Source organism: Lissotriton helveticus, chromosome 5_1 (genome assembly GCF_964261635.1).
Source record: "Lissotriton helveticus chromosome 5_1, aLisHel1.1, whole genome shotgun sequence".
Lineage (NCBI taxonomy): Eukaryota > Metazoa > Chordata > Amphibia > Caudata > Salamandridae > Lissotriton > Lissotriton helveticus.
In genome coordinates this window covers 153,149,657-153,165,051 of record NC_136065.1, presented here as the reverse complement: position 1 = coordinate 153,165,051, position 15,395 = coordinate 153,149,657, and positions in this window count along the sequence as shown.

Below are 15,395 nucleotides of genomic sequence, written 5' to 3'. Positions count from 1 at the left end.
ACCCCCCCATCAAGCCTACGCGAACCCCCCCACTGGCCAACAGCCCGTACAAGTCAATCGCACGCACAAGTACGACACGCACACCCCCATCAAGCCTACGCGAACCCCCCCACCCGCCAACGGCCCGTACAAGTCAATCGCACGCACAAGTATGACACGCACACACCCCCATCAAGCCTATGCGAACCCCCCCACCAGCCAACGGCCCGTACAAGTCAATCGCACGCACAAGTACGACACGCACACCCCCCCCATCAAGCCTACGCGAACCCCCTCACCCGCCAACGGCCCGTACAAGTCAATCGCACGCACAAGTACGACACGCACACCCCCCATCAAGCCTACGTAAACCCTCCCACCCGCCAACAGCCCGTACAAGTCAATCGCACGCACAAGTACGACACGCACACCCCCATCAAGCCTACGCGAACCCCCCCACCCGCCAAAGGCCCGTACAAGTCAATCGCATGCACAAGTACGACACGCACACCCCCCCATCAAGCCTACTCGAACCCCCCCACCCGCCAACGGCCCGTACAAGTCAATCGCACGCACAAGTACGACAGGCACACCCCCATCAAGCCTACGCGAACCCCCCCACCTGCCAACGGCCCGTACAAGTCAATCGCACGCACAAGTACGACACGCACCCCCCCCCATCAAGCCTACGCGAACCCCCACTGGCCAACGGCCCGTACAAGTCAATCGCACGCACAAGTACGACACGCACACCCCCTTCAAGCCTACGCGAACCCCCCCACCCGCCAACGGCCCGTACAAGTCAATCGCATGCATGAGTATGACACGCACACCCCCCCATCAAGCCTACGCGAACCCCCCCACCCGCCAACGGCCCGTACAAGTCAATCGCACGCACAAGTACGACACGCACCCCCCCATCAAGCCTACGCGAACCCCCTCACCCGCCAACGGCCCGTACAAGTCAATCGCACGCACAAGTACGACACGCACACCCCCCATCAAGCCTACGTGAACTCTCCCACCCGCCAACGGCCCGTACAAGTAAATCGCACGCACAAGTACGACACGCACCCCCCCCATCAAGCCTACGCGAACCCTCCCACCCGCCAACGGCCCGTACAAGTCAATCGCACACACAAGTACGACACGCACACCCCCCCCCCCATCAAGCCTATGCCAACCCCCCCACCAGCCAACGGCCCGTACAAGTCAATCGCACGCACAAGTACGACACGCACACATAACGCCAACACCTAAACCAGCACAAGGACTTTGCTAACGAGTCGCACAACAACACTGAACATGTCTCCTGTGTACACACCATTGAGAATCAATGTCCTGGTCACAGCCAAACAGGCAAACAGAGGTCAACACTAACACCCACCCCATATAACACACACACCACCAATTCAAATTAAGCCACACCCACAATTTGACCAATAAAAGGGTCCACACATACAACCCATCATCCTTTGCAACATACCCATTCTTGCGAAGACACAGCCATCTCACCAACAATTGCAGCCACACATCTTCACACATACACCCTATCTCTTCTATACCCACACCACCCCCTTCACAATCAGACCCACACACCCTCATCCATACACACCATCACCCCCTCAATCACATACACCCCACACCATGAGCACATCCAAGAATCCAAAGTTCACTAACCAGGATAATGAGGTACTTACAGATGAAGTCATCAGAATCGAGCCACAGCTGTTTGGTGCATTGGTCAGACAGACCAGCATGGCAGAAAAAACACGCCTGTGGTAGAGGATCGTAGACCGGGTCAATGCTGTTGCACCCATCAGGCGCACCAGGTGGGAATGCCAGTCCAGGTGGTATGAGCTGCGGAGGATGGTGAAGAAGAAAATGGACCAGGACTACGCCTCTGCACACCACACTGGAGGTGGCGGTCCCCGCAGACCTCCTGTATACCATCCCTCGGAGGAGAAAGTCATGGCCCTGCTGCCACCGGTGGGAGTACACGGAATTGAAGGAGCCGTTGAGTCTGGTGAGTGTACAAAAAACACATGTTACATGGGTGGACTTACAGCAGTGCCCAGCAGCATGGGGTGGGTGGCCATGAGTCCCAGCAGGACACAACTGAATGGGGTTAGTTGCAAGGGGGAGGCACAAAGGGTGGAAGGTGTAGGGTAGGAGGCTGCTCTCATCCCATATGTCCCAGGGACACACCCAAGCACCATGCCCAATGCACAGGGATAGTGAAATATCACACAAGATAGTAGACCACAGCTTCTAAACAATTTCATGTTGCTGACACACCTTCCGGAGATGCATCATTTTGTGACACAGTAAGGCAGTGTAGCAAGCGAGCGAGCACAAACAACCTGTCTCCATCCCTGTCTCCCCCTCCCTCTGTCTCCCTCCCTATGTCTCCCTCCCTCTGTCCCCCTCCATCCCTCTGACTCCCTCCATCCCTGTCTCCCTCCCTCTGACTGTCTCCCTCTGTCTGTCACCCTCTGTCTCACTCCCTCTGTCTCCCTCCCTCCCTCTGACTCCCTCCATCCCTGTTGCCCTCTCCCTCTGTCTCCCTCCCTCCCTCTGTCTTCCTCCCTCCTTCTGTCTCCCTCCATCTCTGTCGCCCTCTCTCTCTGTCTCCCTCTCCCTATGTCTCCCTCCCTCTGTCTCCCTCCATCCCTCTGACTCCCTCCATCCCTGTCTCCATCCCTCTGTTGCCCTCCTCCCTCCCTCTGTCTCCATCCCCCCCTCTGTGTCCCTCCCTCCCTCTGTATCCATCCCTCAGTGTTCTTCCCTCTGTCACCTCACCCCAGCTCCCTGGGCACACACACAGTTGCACCCAAGCACTGCACAGGCCTTATAAAGACCATAGAGCAGAGTGTTTAGGGATGTCTCCTAATTACCAGCAGTCATCTACTAAGTGCCTGCAACACACCCACCATTTGTATGCGACACTGTACTGTGTCAGGACACACAGTTTGGAAAGCTCTGTAGTACACAATGGGCACAGATGTAGGCAGCACAAGTCCCTCCTGTGATCATTGCAAACACAAACACCAGGACAAGGTCACACATCCTGTGCAGGAACACACAACCACGATTATGCCAGCATGCTACTTGAGGGGACAGCCAAATCATGAAGGATGGACGCTTGCAAATCACTCGCAAACTACTAGCATGGCCTGTCATACACCCCCCTTACAGAACCTCATCCCCTGGGGACAGGCAATGGAGTGCAACACTGTCCCAATTGTCATGTACCACAACTAAACACTCACTCATATGAATACACATACAACTTTTACATGCACATTGCAGATGCTCCAGTCCATTGTGCCTCTCACACAATGCACATGCCCCATCTCATGAATGTTGTGGATGCACTTAAGTACCAACATGGACATGGGTATTGACAAGGTGATGCGTCTTGGAGAAGTGCCACGTTCCTAAGCCATGATCTAGAAGTGGGTGTACAGGTCCAAGGGTGTTGGCATTGTTTGGCCATCACGGAACAGCAACACCTATCCAAAGTAGAAGATTTTATGCAATTAAATAATGCACTGTCTCTTACATGAACATGCTGCATCTAAACTCTGTGCTTGATGCAGACATAAGGATTAACTCCGTATCCTGGATGTTGCGTGAACCTGAGCACTGCTGTATATGTGTTGTGCTGGCCAGGGAACATCTCCATGACCGAATATATCGGCTTGCCCTGGCGTCGTCCGGTTACGATCGTGTAACTAGGTAAACCTGTCGCCTTGACTCTGGGCTGTCGGTCCGGGCTATACCAAGCATCGACTTGTGCATTGCCCTAACACGCACTGCCTCGGCAAAATTGAGGTCTAGTGTAAAAGGCAAAATTAATTGTTTGTCCTGATGATGGTTCCTATGATTCCTTAGTGGAACCGAAACGCCGTCGACTTGCTCATGCACCCGATACAAATATCAGATTGATTGATTTTCTGTAATGGTGCAGCCTGATATTTTCTGTGCAATGTATATGTAAACAGAAAACGCTTGTTTTTGCCTTTGAACCTTTCCTGTTTTCTCCAACTGTAATCACCCCGTAAGTGTTGGGCACAGGCTTGTGTACCACATAGGGGCTTTGTGGAAGGTATTCTTGTTTTATCTTGAGAAATTTGTTTATTCAGTAAACCTGAATGACCTCTGTCCGGCTGGACATGTCCTTCTAAAAATATAGAATTGATTTCGTCTATATTTATTGGTTGTTTTTTATCAATTCATGCATGGGACCACTGTTGTTTTAAAAAATTGTTCCCCAAGGTCCCTGGCTGACTGAATTGGGGTCCCTTGTTGCTAAGAAAGTGCTGGCAAGACAAGACACAGCAATGGCTGTGTCAGTCATTGTCAAGAGAATGGAAGAAGGAAAATACCCCAGAGTACATGTCAAATTACTACCACTACATACACAACTGAACAATGACAACAATGTAAAGCTTGTGGAACTGTGATGCTGATAATGGCTAACTAATTAAGATGTCACTTGATAGTGCATTAACAGTGTCTGTCTCTCCCACACCCAGGGCAACATGTGGAGACCCCCCCAACCAGGGGGGAGAAGGTTCACAGTCCCAGGCTCAGCAGGACCCTGACCCCACCGACAGTGACGCCACTCAACGCACTGTGGATGACCCCAACCAACCTGGCTCCTCTGGATCCCAAACCCCTGCAGCAACTGTACCAGCGACATCTGTGCCAACCACCGGAACCGTTCCAACCACATCCCAGCAGACAGGTCAGAGCCCTGCCCATGATCCACCAGAGAGCCTGTCTGAAAATGAGGGACACCCTTTGTTGGGCACCCCTGAGGTGGCAGACAACCTCCACCCTGCCAGCACTCGGGGGCCCGTCGATCAGATGTGCCCACAAGCGCAGGCCGTGCTCGTGTGGGTCAGGGTGGTGGGAGTGGCGCAAGGCGGAGGCGAGATTCTGGCCAGTCAGCTGCAGGGCCTGGTATGCCTGAACCGACTAACATCCTGGAGGCATACCGGCGGGACACCAGGGAGGTAAGCCAGCTAGCGGAGGCCCTCAACCAGGTGAAACAACTGCAGGCTGAGCAAAATGCCAGGCAAGACCAACATTATGGACGGGTGGAGGCAAGTCTGGCTGAGCTCTTGACGGTGCATCGGGAAATGAGCCAATCACTACGTCAGATTGCTGCCAACATGCAGCACACTCCCTGGGTCACAAGGCCAGCTACATTAAGGCAAAGTGCAACACCAGCCACAGGGAGGGAGGAGGAGGAGGAGGAACTGTCTGACGTAGCGTCCCATGCATCGTCCATGCCTACACGTGAGGGTCCCCCAAGGAAGGTGGGTCGTCCACGGCTAAGACGTTGAGAGGCAGTGGGCCATGCACAACTCCCAGGACACCTGACCTGGCAAATTGCCCTTGAGTGCAACAGCATCACCTATGAGGCTCTCCCACATGGACTTGCTGGTCACAGTCTGCCCAATGATGCCAAGCACTGTGGCCTGGACTCTGTTGACTCAAACTGTAAGGCATCTCATCTCCAGCAGTGAACTTTGGATTCCATCCCTTTCTGTACAGCACCTATTCACGTTTCCTGCATAAGATCACCCAATAAATATTCTAAACATCATACGCATTTGGTGAGTTATCTTGTACCCACAGTATAAAATGATATGTGTGTGCAAATGTATGAAATGCAAGGGCATTCAACAAACTGCAGCCATCCACACACTTGGATCTGATTCCGGGTGAGGACACACATCGTTCACAAATTCCTAACAACTAGATACATGGATGGAAAGACACACCTGTGTGGGATAGTAAATGCTGGAGGGGGGTTTGGATCACAAAACTGCAATAACAGCCAGGCCCAGGAGAGTCACTTTGAGGTGTACAGATCAGTGAGCCAAAACTAGTTAGTCCATGTAGGGAGTACCTACATCTGTGTCCTCGGGTATGTGAACTATCATCAGCATGATGCTGTACTGTGGATGTGATGAATGGCGCACAGTATAACGGTGGCAGGACAGACTGTGGGCAATGGGCTGTAGCACTCTACCCAAGCACCCCCGATTAGGTGACCTCCCCCTATGGAGCTACAAGTACTATTCTCCTGTGATGTGTGCAACGCATCCAGAACAACTACCCACGTCTGACAATTATCTACACCACAATGTGCAAATCACACCACACCCAAGAGACGTGGTCATGGTGTGTGTCCCCTGTGGCTACTTGACTGACTGTGACGGCTATGTTGAAGTGGTGTGACCAGGATGTGTACTGCCACTTGACTTTAAGGAAGCCGATTTTTGCTGCTGTGGTGTTGACAAGGTAACACTGTACAATATTGTGCCTATGGAAGGTGTGTGTGTGTGCTGTACAAGGCACATGACCTGGTGGTACGTAGACACAATGTCATGTGGCTCAGCATAGTCTTGCCACTATGTGTTGCACACACAGGCATAGAATGGCTGAGTTTGAGGCATCGTGATACCAGGAGGATGATTATCTGGTGTTCTCTGTGTGTAGGGTGGCAGGAGCATGCTCTACGAATGGATGGAAGGAGGGGTATCCTGTAGGCATGTGTCGTCCTGGATAGTGTGCGCTGCATTGTGGCGGTGTACGCAGCAGCAGGAATGAGTGAAGACATGATGGCAGGAGGGGTGTGACAACTTGAAAAACAAGCACATACCACAAGGGCATTGGCAAGACACAAAGTGACATGTGTATGTGAATGCAGGAGTGTCTGCTTCACTCAGGGTCACTGCAAATAAAATGGCACAGTAATCACGAAAGATCACGGTCACTGGATCAGGCCCCTTAGGGACAAGTGGGGCACAGGACACACAGCGTCAGCAGGTGTACACTACAGCTAGTGTGTTCCAAGCTAAACATCAGCTACACTGCCATCTACCTCACAAACAATATAGTATTTTAGCCTTAACCAACACCATGCATGTAGTCACTGTACACGTAAAAACACATAACAAGCATAAGCTTACTTCATGGCATATAGTATACATGCACATTAGAAGGACATGTGCGTTGACATCAAGGAGGCACAATATTCAGTTGAAATCACACGTCATGCACAACATGATGATTTACCTTGTGAGCCCATGGAGCATTATCAAATATACATGGGCATTGGCATTGGCAAGAAGTCCAAAAAAGTCTATGAATGATGTCACCTGTAATGCAGCAGAACTATTCGCTACAAGCCTGTCAGGGACTGGCCGTACCTTTCTTCATCAGAGTGGTGTGATGCTCAAAGAGTTCCACCTCCAAATAGCCCCTTGGTCTGAGTACAAATGACAGACACAAAAGGGTGATCAGGCAAGGGAAGGAGAGGATGGGAACTGCAGGGAGGGAGACCTGAAACAGAGGCAAATAACCATTAGGAGTAGTTTTTCATGTCACTGACACTAAAAATACCTCATGAGATACACTGTACCAGTCACACCTGTGAAGTGTAACGACTGTAGCCAATTAGAGATCAATCATCATGCTATCACATGAGATCCGATGCTGTTACACGGACACATAAAACCTAGGACAGTTTGTCATCTATTTGAGTCTTGTGTAACGCTCACAAGTCAGCCACCATGCAATGAGATCTATGTGGACAAAAACTAATTCACTGTCTCTGATGATGTGGACCCTACAAACAAATTAAAACATATGACAATGCTACTTACGCAAAGTGTAATATCTGTATTTGATTATGTGTACCCGTAAGGGCCATGTAGGCAAACTTGACATCACCCACAACAGCTGTAAGAATCACATATGATGAGGAAGCTAATGACCTACATGCAATGAAGGCACTCTGTAGCCAGTCTTTTGATCTATCAACTTTGCATCACTATGCTAAACATGACATGCAGGTTGAAAATAACTCAACAGCAAGCGATGTTGATCCAAGCCACATAATGATACCCTACCATTGCACAGAAATGCTGCACGGGACAAGAGAATCATGTGAATGACCGCACTCCACTGGTGCAACACAATAATTCACATATGCATCATCCCAACATTGTCATGTCTAATGCTAAACATACATGCCATCATGTGAATTAAAACAGAACTGCTACTCACTGTGAAGGCTGGCGTAGCAGTATTCTCAACCTGCACTGAGGTAACGACATGACAGTGACATGACATACTGCAACAAGGGGCAATGAATCCATGCGAACAGAATCACAGGACAGTTGTCTTAACATGTGGAACATACACTGGGCCACACCTACACGACATGGTTTAGTGGTAAACAAACTGGACTGGCCCACAAGGTGGAAGTGAGGAACCAGACACATTCTAATGCACACAGTGAGGCTGCAATCCCCCACAGAGTCCGTGGTTGTGACCTCTAAGACAATGTCAAACCATGGTATATGCAATGTTGCAGTGTCAATGTCTACACACATTGATGCATTCACCCGAGTCAAAACCTACAACAGATGACTGTCAGATGGGGTGACTATCCTGTCATGGGAGTGGGCATGCATGTAATAAGAAACATTATGTTGTTATATGTATGCATGGTCTCACTACATGCGCATGAACATGTACCACACATTTGAAACCATACCAACGCTAAACAGCCTCATATGATTCCTTACCCAAATTGACTTCTTCACATGTCCATGCATGCTCCGTTGATTCGGCTGACGTTGCAATCATAATGAGCAATAGCAGGCTGACCACGATGACCCCAACGGACAACAGGCAGGGCGACCTGGGGATGAGAGGCACACAAGGGGTCAAGTTCCGTATAATGTCATTCTGACATTGTCCTGTTGAATAGCCTGATGTTGTAGTACACCTGTACATTCCAAGTACACACATAGCACGTATGTGTGTTGCATTACATCTGCACCTGTGTGATGTAGCAGGGATTCCGTTCTCCTACAGAACTGTGCATAGAGATTTGGAACCTCAGTGAATTAGGGTGGCCCAAAACTCACCTCAGTACCCAAAATCACCTTACCGAGCTAGCTACAGTGTCTCATTGGTCATAACAAACTCCCAATGTCTAGACAAACCAGAACATGAACTTACAATACCTCAGGTCACGTGGAACACATGAGCACTCTTTCGTTATACAATCATTTCAAACCAGAACGTGGAGTAAATGAGGACACGTGGACATTTGAAATATTTATTTACTAATGCCGTTTTCTCAAACGCAGTATCTTAGATAATACAAGGAAACATATTATCAGAAGCAAAGTTATCAGCATTGTTACTAGTCCATAGAAAGCAAAAGGTGACAGCATGCTAAAATACTGTAATGAATAAAGGTTAACAACACCTAATTCTCACCTTCCCTAACTAGCATATTATATTAATATCTAAGAAGGTCTCTTTGGGTTTTAGCAGGGCAGCCCCATACCTCAAGATCCTAGTGTGAAGAGATCACATCAGCTTCCACCAGCTCTCTGCATGCGAACCGCATCAAGTGTGTGTCGTGTGCTCTAAGCAAAGCAATATAAAACGCACCTAAAGCCAGAATTTGGCAGAAGCTGCACTTCTGTTATGTCTATGAAGGTGCGAAGATCAGACCTCACAACAATACTGTGTCGAGTTATCCTTGAAGCTTCAGCACTCACTGTACAGACATGGTTTACCAAGCAAAGCTGATATCAGAGCAATAACATATTATTCTCACGTAAATCACAACACTCTTCTAGGCTGAAACAACAATTATGTGCCGGGTGCAGAAGCAGCAAAAAGGAAAAATGGCGTTTAAACATTTAATAAGCTCATGCTAACTTAACACGGTATATAGGTAAGCAGTAACTATATGACACCCCCCCATGATCCGAGCACGGTTAAGATAAGATAAGATAAGATATGGGGCACTTCATGAAAGCAGAGTTCAAGAACGATGAGCAATGTCAAAATTTAAAACCGATGAATTTTTTTTTTCTGAAGTCAATTAAAAAAATTCCAACTTGTCAATACTGTGTCCACTTTCACTCAAGCCAACAGGACTGGGGGTTGAAAAATTCAAGCACAATTTGTAAAAAGCTATGTCAGTAGAAAAAGGGTCGTGAACAGAAACCTGGAAAGCTTTTAGGGCAAGACCGAATATATGCAAAATATGCAGCAACAGCCTCCAACATAAAGTCACCGTCTTCATCCGAAAACAGTTCAGCCATCCAATTTAATAGTGGGAAAGAACATACGTGCTCTTCTAGTACCGGAGCCTCTATTACCATCAGAGGACAACTCGGTGGGTTCTCAAGAAAGCTTTGTGCCAACAAATCGTGCGCTACTGCGAGTATGTTCCAATGACCCATTAGTCCATGCATCGCTGCCAAGGCCATAATCCTTTCGCCAGAACAAACCAACTCGTGAGTAACGATGGGACTCAGCTGATTAAAATCGACGTCAGGAGACACCGTCTTGCAGAGACACAAATCAAGGGCCCAGTCAAAATCGCAGGTCAGGCAATGAAACACAGGCTGGACACATGTAAAGTAGGAAAATCTAAACATAATCCATATGCCATGCTTAAAGTCGCAAGCGGCAGTGTGCCATAGTATTCAAGCATCCTGTTGCGAAACAGTGCCAGTAGGGGCTGCGCGGCTTCTTGCACAGGAAGGGAATCCATTTTTAATAAAGCAAAATATCACCAGAACGCCTGCCGCCAATGCCAGCAAAACCGGGAATCCACCAAACATACTTGAAAAAATAGAATGGAAGAAAGCAGGAATGACCCCAAATATTTTTTCAAATGAAGTCACGAGACCGCTGCTAACTATCTTAAAAAAGTGCGCGAGCCCAGTCGTGGAGGACGCGTTAAAGATTGAATGAACCAGTTCGCTGAAATGCAACGGCAAATCAGTATTTAAAAGGGCCTGAACCTCTGTGCGGGTGTTAGCTATGTGAAGCACAAATGTTTCTCTAGCCGAACTCAAGGCCACTTCTTTTTGGAACAAAAGAGCTCTTATTCTACTCATTCCATTGAACTCCGCCATCAAGGTTGGGATGCGCGGCCAGATGGAAACATCCCCTTTCCCATGCGGGGGTGGGTACAAAACATTTTTGCAGCAAACTACACGTTCAGATACAGTCACCACATAAGCAACACCTTTAATTAACCCACAACCATCCTCATTATTTAAAAGTAAATAACTGCCGTTTGCCAGTAATGTAAAAGTGGGAATGAGTGGGGGAACTGGAGTTCTTTAAAAACACAGGCTAGATTAGGACGGTCCTGGTTGCAAGAACCGTGCAATTGAACGTGTCTACACATTAAAGAGTGATCTGGTGTCTCTGTACACTCCTCTCCATTCAGATACACTTCTTGTCTGTCTTTTAAACATCTGTAAGTAAATAGGAGGGACCAGACTTCATGGAGAAATGCATTACCCAATGGTTCATATCGACCTATAGCAACATATCGCATACAATTTGTAAATTTATATAAAGCAAATGGTAATGTTATTAACCCGTGGATAAGCCAAGTTGCAGCAGTGGCCTCGGCCACAGAGAAAGGCAAGGATTCCAACCTTTCAATATGTAACATGGAAAAAGAGGCATCTTGCATAGAAAGCAAGCGCTGCTTGTCAGTCAAATTAAAAGGGACGAAAAGGGAGGACACATTCATGTAGGTCCACGGCACCTTGCCAGCCTTCAGCGTCTGCAGGGTCAGCGCAAATTGCATGATAGAACGCAATTGATTTTGACCATGGTACAATACAGACACTTCATCCTGTACTATATCTACTACAGAGGACACAATATTATCTAACGTGTAAATGCGGGAAGAAAGCATGTTAATACTATTATCAACAACTGCAAGCACTTTTTCTAGATTAGCTTGATCAATAGCTCTAAGGCGAGTCGCCGCCTCAATCTGTGATGTCTTCCAGATTTCATTGTAAATAGCATATATCCATCTTTTTGATCTTCCACTAGCCGGGCCTTTTATGAAATCATTTAAATCTACATCTTCATTCAGCTTGGATAGATGCAGTTTAACCGCAGCCAGAATGTTTCAGACAATTTTGACACAATTTGCCCACTGAATAAGTCGTGACAGAATGGTCAGCTTCAAAACGTGGATCAGGTCTGACCTGTTTAAAGCCATCAGACAAACCCAGAAAACTGTGCTCGCATGAATCAGCACTTCTGTGCCACATCAGTCAACTTTTTGGATCCATACTAGATATGTTAAAGGATGAATTTAGCAATAGGGTCTGCAAGTCCCTAATGGAAAACTGAGTAAAATTACTCCAGCCAGAATATTCTTCTAACTCAGGGATGGTAGGTGTATTTAATTTTTTAGAAATAGCCAATCCAAAGCATGTTGTTTGTGAAATAGAAGAATTCAAAACCAACATATGATTTGGGATGAGGCATGCTCGGTGCAAAGCCTCTGTGCCTTGTACCTGCCAGCTTTTAGAACCCGAAACAGATTTAAGGTCAATAGTTTCCCTCCACAATTCATAGCCGCCAACAGCCAGCTGATCAAGAAAGGACTTCGAGTACAATAATTTGGTATCGGTAAGTCTAACCTTGGACATTGGCTTCTGTGTCATTTTTAAAAAAAAGGACTTGGGATTGGACTGATTAAAGTCAGTAAAATAAGTGTACTTTTTCAAAAAAGTACTTGAACTGCCTTGTATAGGGGCTGGCCAATGCTCCCATTGCGTATAATTTACAGTATTCCTTCTGGAAGTAGTTTCATGCAAGAAGTGATTGCCAAAATGTTGAAAGCAAAACAAATCACCATAATTAGCAGATTCTAAGTACAAATCTTCAGCATCAAAGGCAGCATAGTATTTCAAATCAGAAAACAAAGTCGCTACGGCCTGAACATCCCAATCATCAGAACGTATGTTTTGTTTCACTACATCCCCCATGTTAACTCTAAGCACATTAGGGACATTAACCACCTCTGTAGGGCCATGAATCTGAAATCTAACGACATCCCACACAATCACATCAAGGACAGGCCAAGCAGTGATGTTAACAAATGTCAAGTCTCTTTTCAGTCTGAGTGCAGAATGCGACGAGGAAAGGGGGGCCAAAGTTCCATTGAGATGTCGAATGCATGTTCTTTCCTCGACATAGTGTCCGTTGACAATTCGAAAAAAATAAAACACAAAACCAATTGACATAAAAAGGTAAATTGAAAAAAGCACCAGCCAAATATATGTCCAAGGGGGAATCAAAAAATGTTTTTTAAATAAACTGGCATACACTGCAAATCGTGAGGGCTTCTTTGAGGCATTGGAAACAGTGTCAAATGAAAATCTGGATTCTGTGGCCAAACGTGTCTGCAGATCAGGCATAGATAAGTCAGTGGGGTAAGTGTAGTCAATGTCATCATGGTCTATACCAGGCAAAGTACTTAATAAGGGACTGGAAATTGCAGATAATTCGATGGCCACTTCTGGTTCAGGATTAGAAGCAGTGGCCAAAACAGAATTTCTCACAATAGAAGGACAGGAGACTGCCGGTGTCATACTAAGAAGAATCGGCCACTCTGTGTATCTTGACATTGTCAATTGAGATAAACCTGTTTTCCTTACGACCTGGAAGTGGAGGTAAAATGACTGTTCTTGTGCCTTTCACTCCAAGGACGGGAACCGGTGCTCGGTAGGAAGGTCCAAATTCTTTCTTATTATCGATCTTCTCTCGAACCAGTTCTCCAACTTGGGGTAGCCAGCCAACTACCGGGATCTGCAATGCAACATCCGATGTGGAGGGCAAATGTTCCTTTGCAAGACTGTCTCTGGTCTTTTGTAGATCTTGTAAAACATTGCAATGTTCATCTACGTCAAAGGTTGTGGCGCGAGCCACGCAGTCTAGACCGTCAAGGTCAGGGACGTACATCTTGATGCCAAAGAGCATTTCGTATGGGGTCCACCCACCCAGAGACCTTCTAGGGAGATTATTGAATGCACGCTGCACGCCATTGAGGTGGGCCAGCCAATTTCTGCCAGTGCCTATAACTCGAGCTGTCAATGATTGCTTCAAGTCACGGTTCATTCGCTCCACTACACTATTACCCTCAGGTCTGTAGGGAGACGAAAACTTGACTTGGACCCCCATCGAAGTCATGGCATCCTTATACGCCTTAGAGGCGAAAGCCGGACCCTGATCCGAATAGCAGGTACCACAGGCAAAAATCCCTACAAAGACACGCAAATCTCTTATGACAGTCCGTGAATCAGCGCTGCGATGGGGCCATACCCACACAAAGCGTGTGCATGAATCAACTGCTACTAAGATGTACTTATACGCAGTATCAGAGGAAAAAGGACAGCAGTGATCTAAATAAACACAACCTAGCGGTTTATTAGATATGTACAAATGTGTCTGTGGCGGACGCGCAGCAGTTGAAGGTTTAATCTGCTGGCAAATGTCACATTGAAGGACATAGTCTGACGTCTGTTTGTACAGTCCCCGCCACCAGAAACGTTGTTGCAATTGAGCTACAGTGGGCGAGACGCCCGCATGCGCAGACGCCACACGTTCATGCGCCGCTGTAATCAAGCTAGCTCTGCGATCTGAGTTGGGAATCAAACGTTCTCCAACTTCAGGAATTGTCACAAAAGGAACCATTTCGGGACTTAAGTTGTATGTGTACTTCGAAGGGAACCCCGTAGGATGTTTACCTCCCTTCTCAGTGGCAGCAACAGCCGCCAAGATGTCATCATCAATCTTACTTTTGGACCGTGTAACTGCTGCAACTAAATATGTAGATACCGCTGATTTCGCCGCTTCACCAGCAAGCGAGTTACCGACAGCGTGAACTCCCACACGCTGATGGCCGAGAGTATGAATCACAAATACGAGTGGCAAGGTAGCTTTAAGCTCAGCCACTCGAACCCAGATCATCTTGTGTTTTATTGTGCTACCCTTGGAATCACGAAAATCATTCTGAATCCAAAAGAACAAGTTTTCATTGTAAGACTGGACACAGTAGTAAGAATCACTCACAATAAGAGTAGTCACACTAGGATCAGCGTACTCCAACGCGAGTAAAAGAGCACGAAGCTCTGCCAATTGTGCGGTGCAGTCCCCTAGAGTCTGCGTGTGCACTACTCTGGACTTGAACTCATCGTGATAGAGGGTCGTATTCTACCATTTAAACACAGAAAGGGCCTTTTTATCGACCTTGGTAGGATGAAGGTCTGATGTAAGCCCTACTTGACAAAATCTGAAAATAGGCTAAAATGACCAGTTTTCACCATATACAATCAGCAAATGAAATCCCACGGATCCCCTGAATCCCGGGTTTGTAGGCCCAAGCCAAAGGCCCAAGAGCCCACCGTGCTTAGGCCTAAAATGTATCCAGGGGCAACCATCTTATGATGACAGCCTCTCACATTTAACTTACGTTTCGGTGCATTGAAATAAACAAGGTGAAATTAGGCCTACGGAGGTTAGTTAGTTTCACA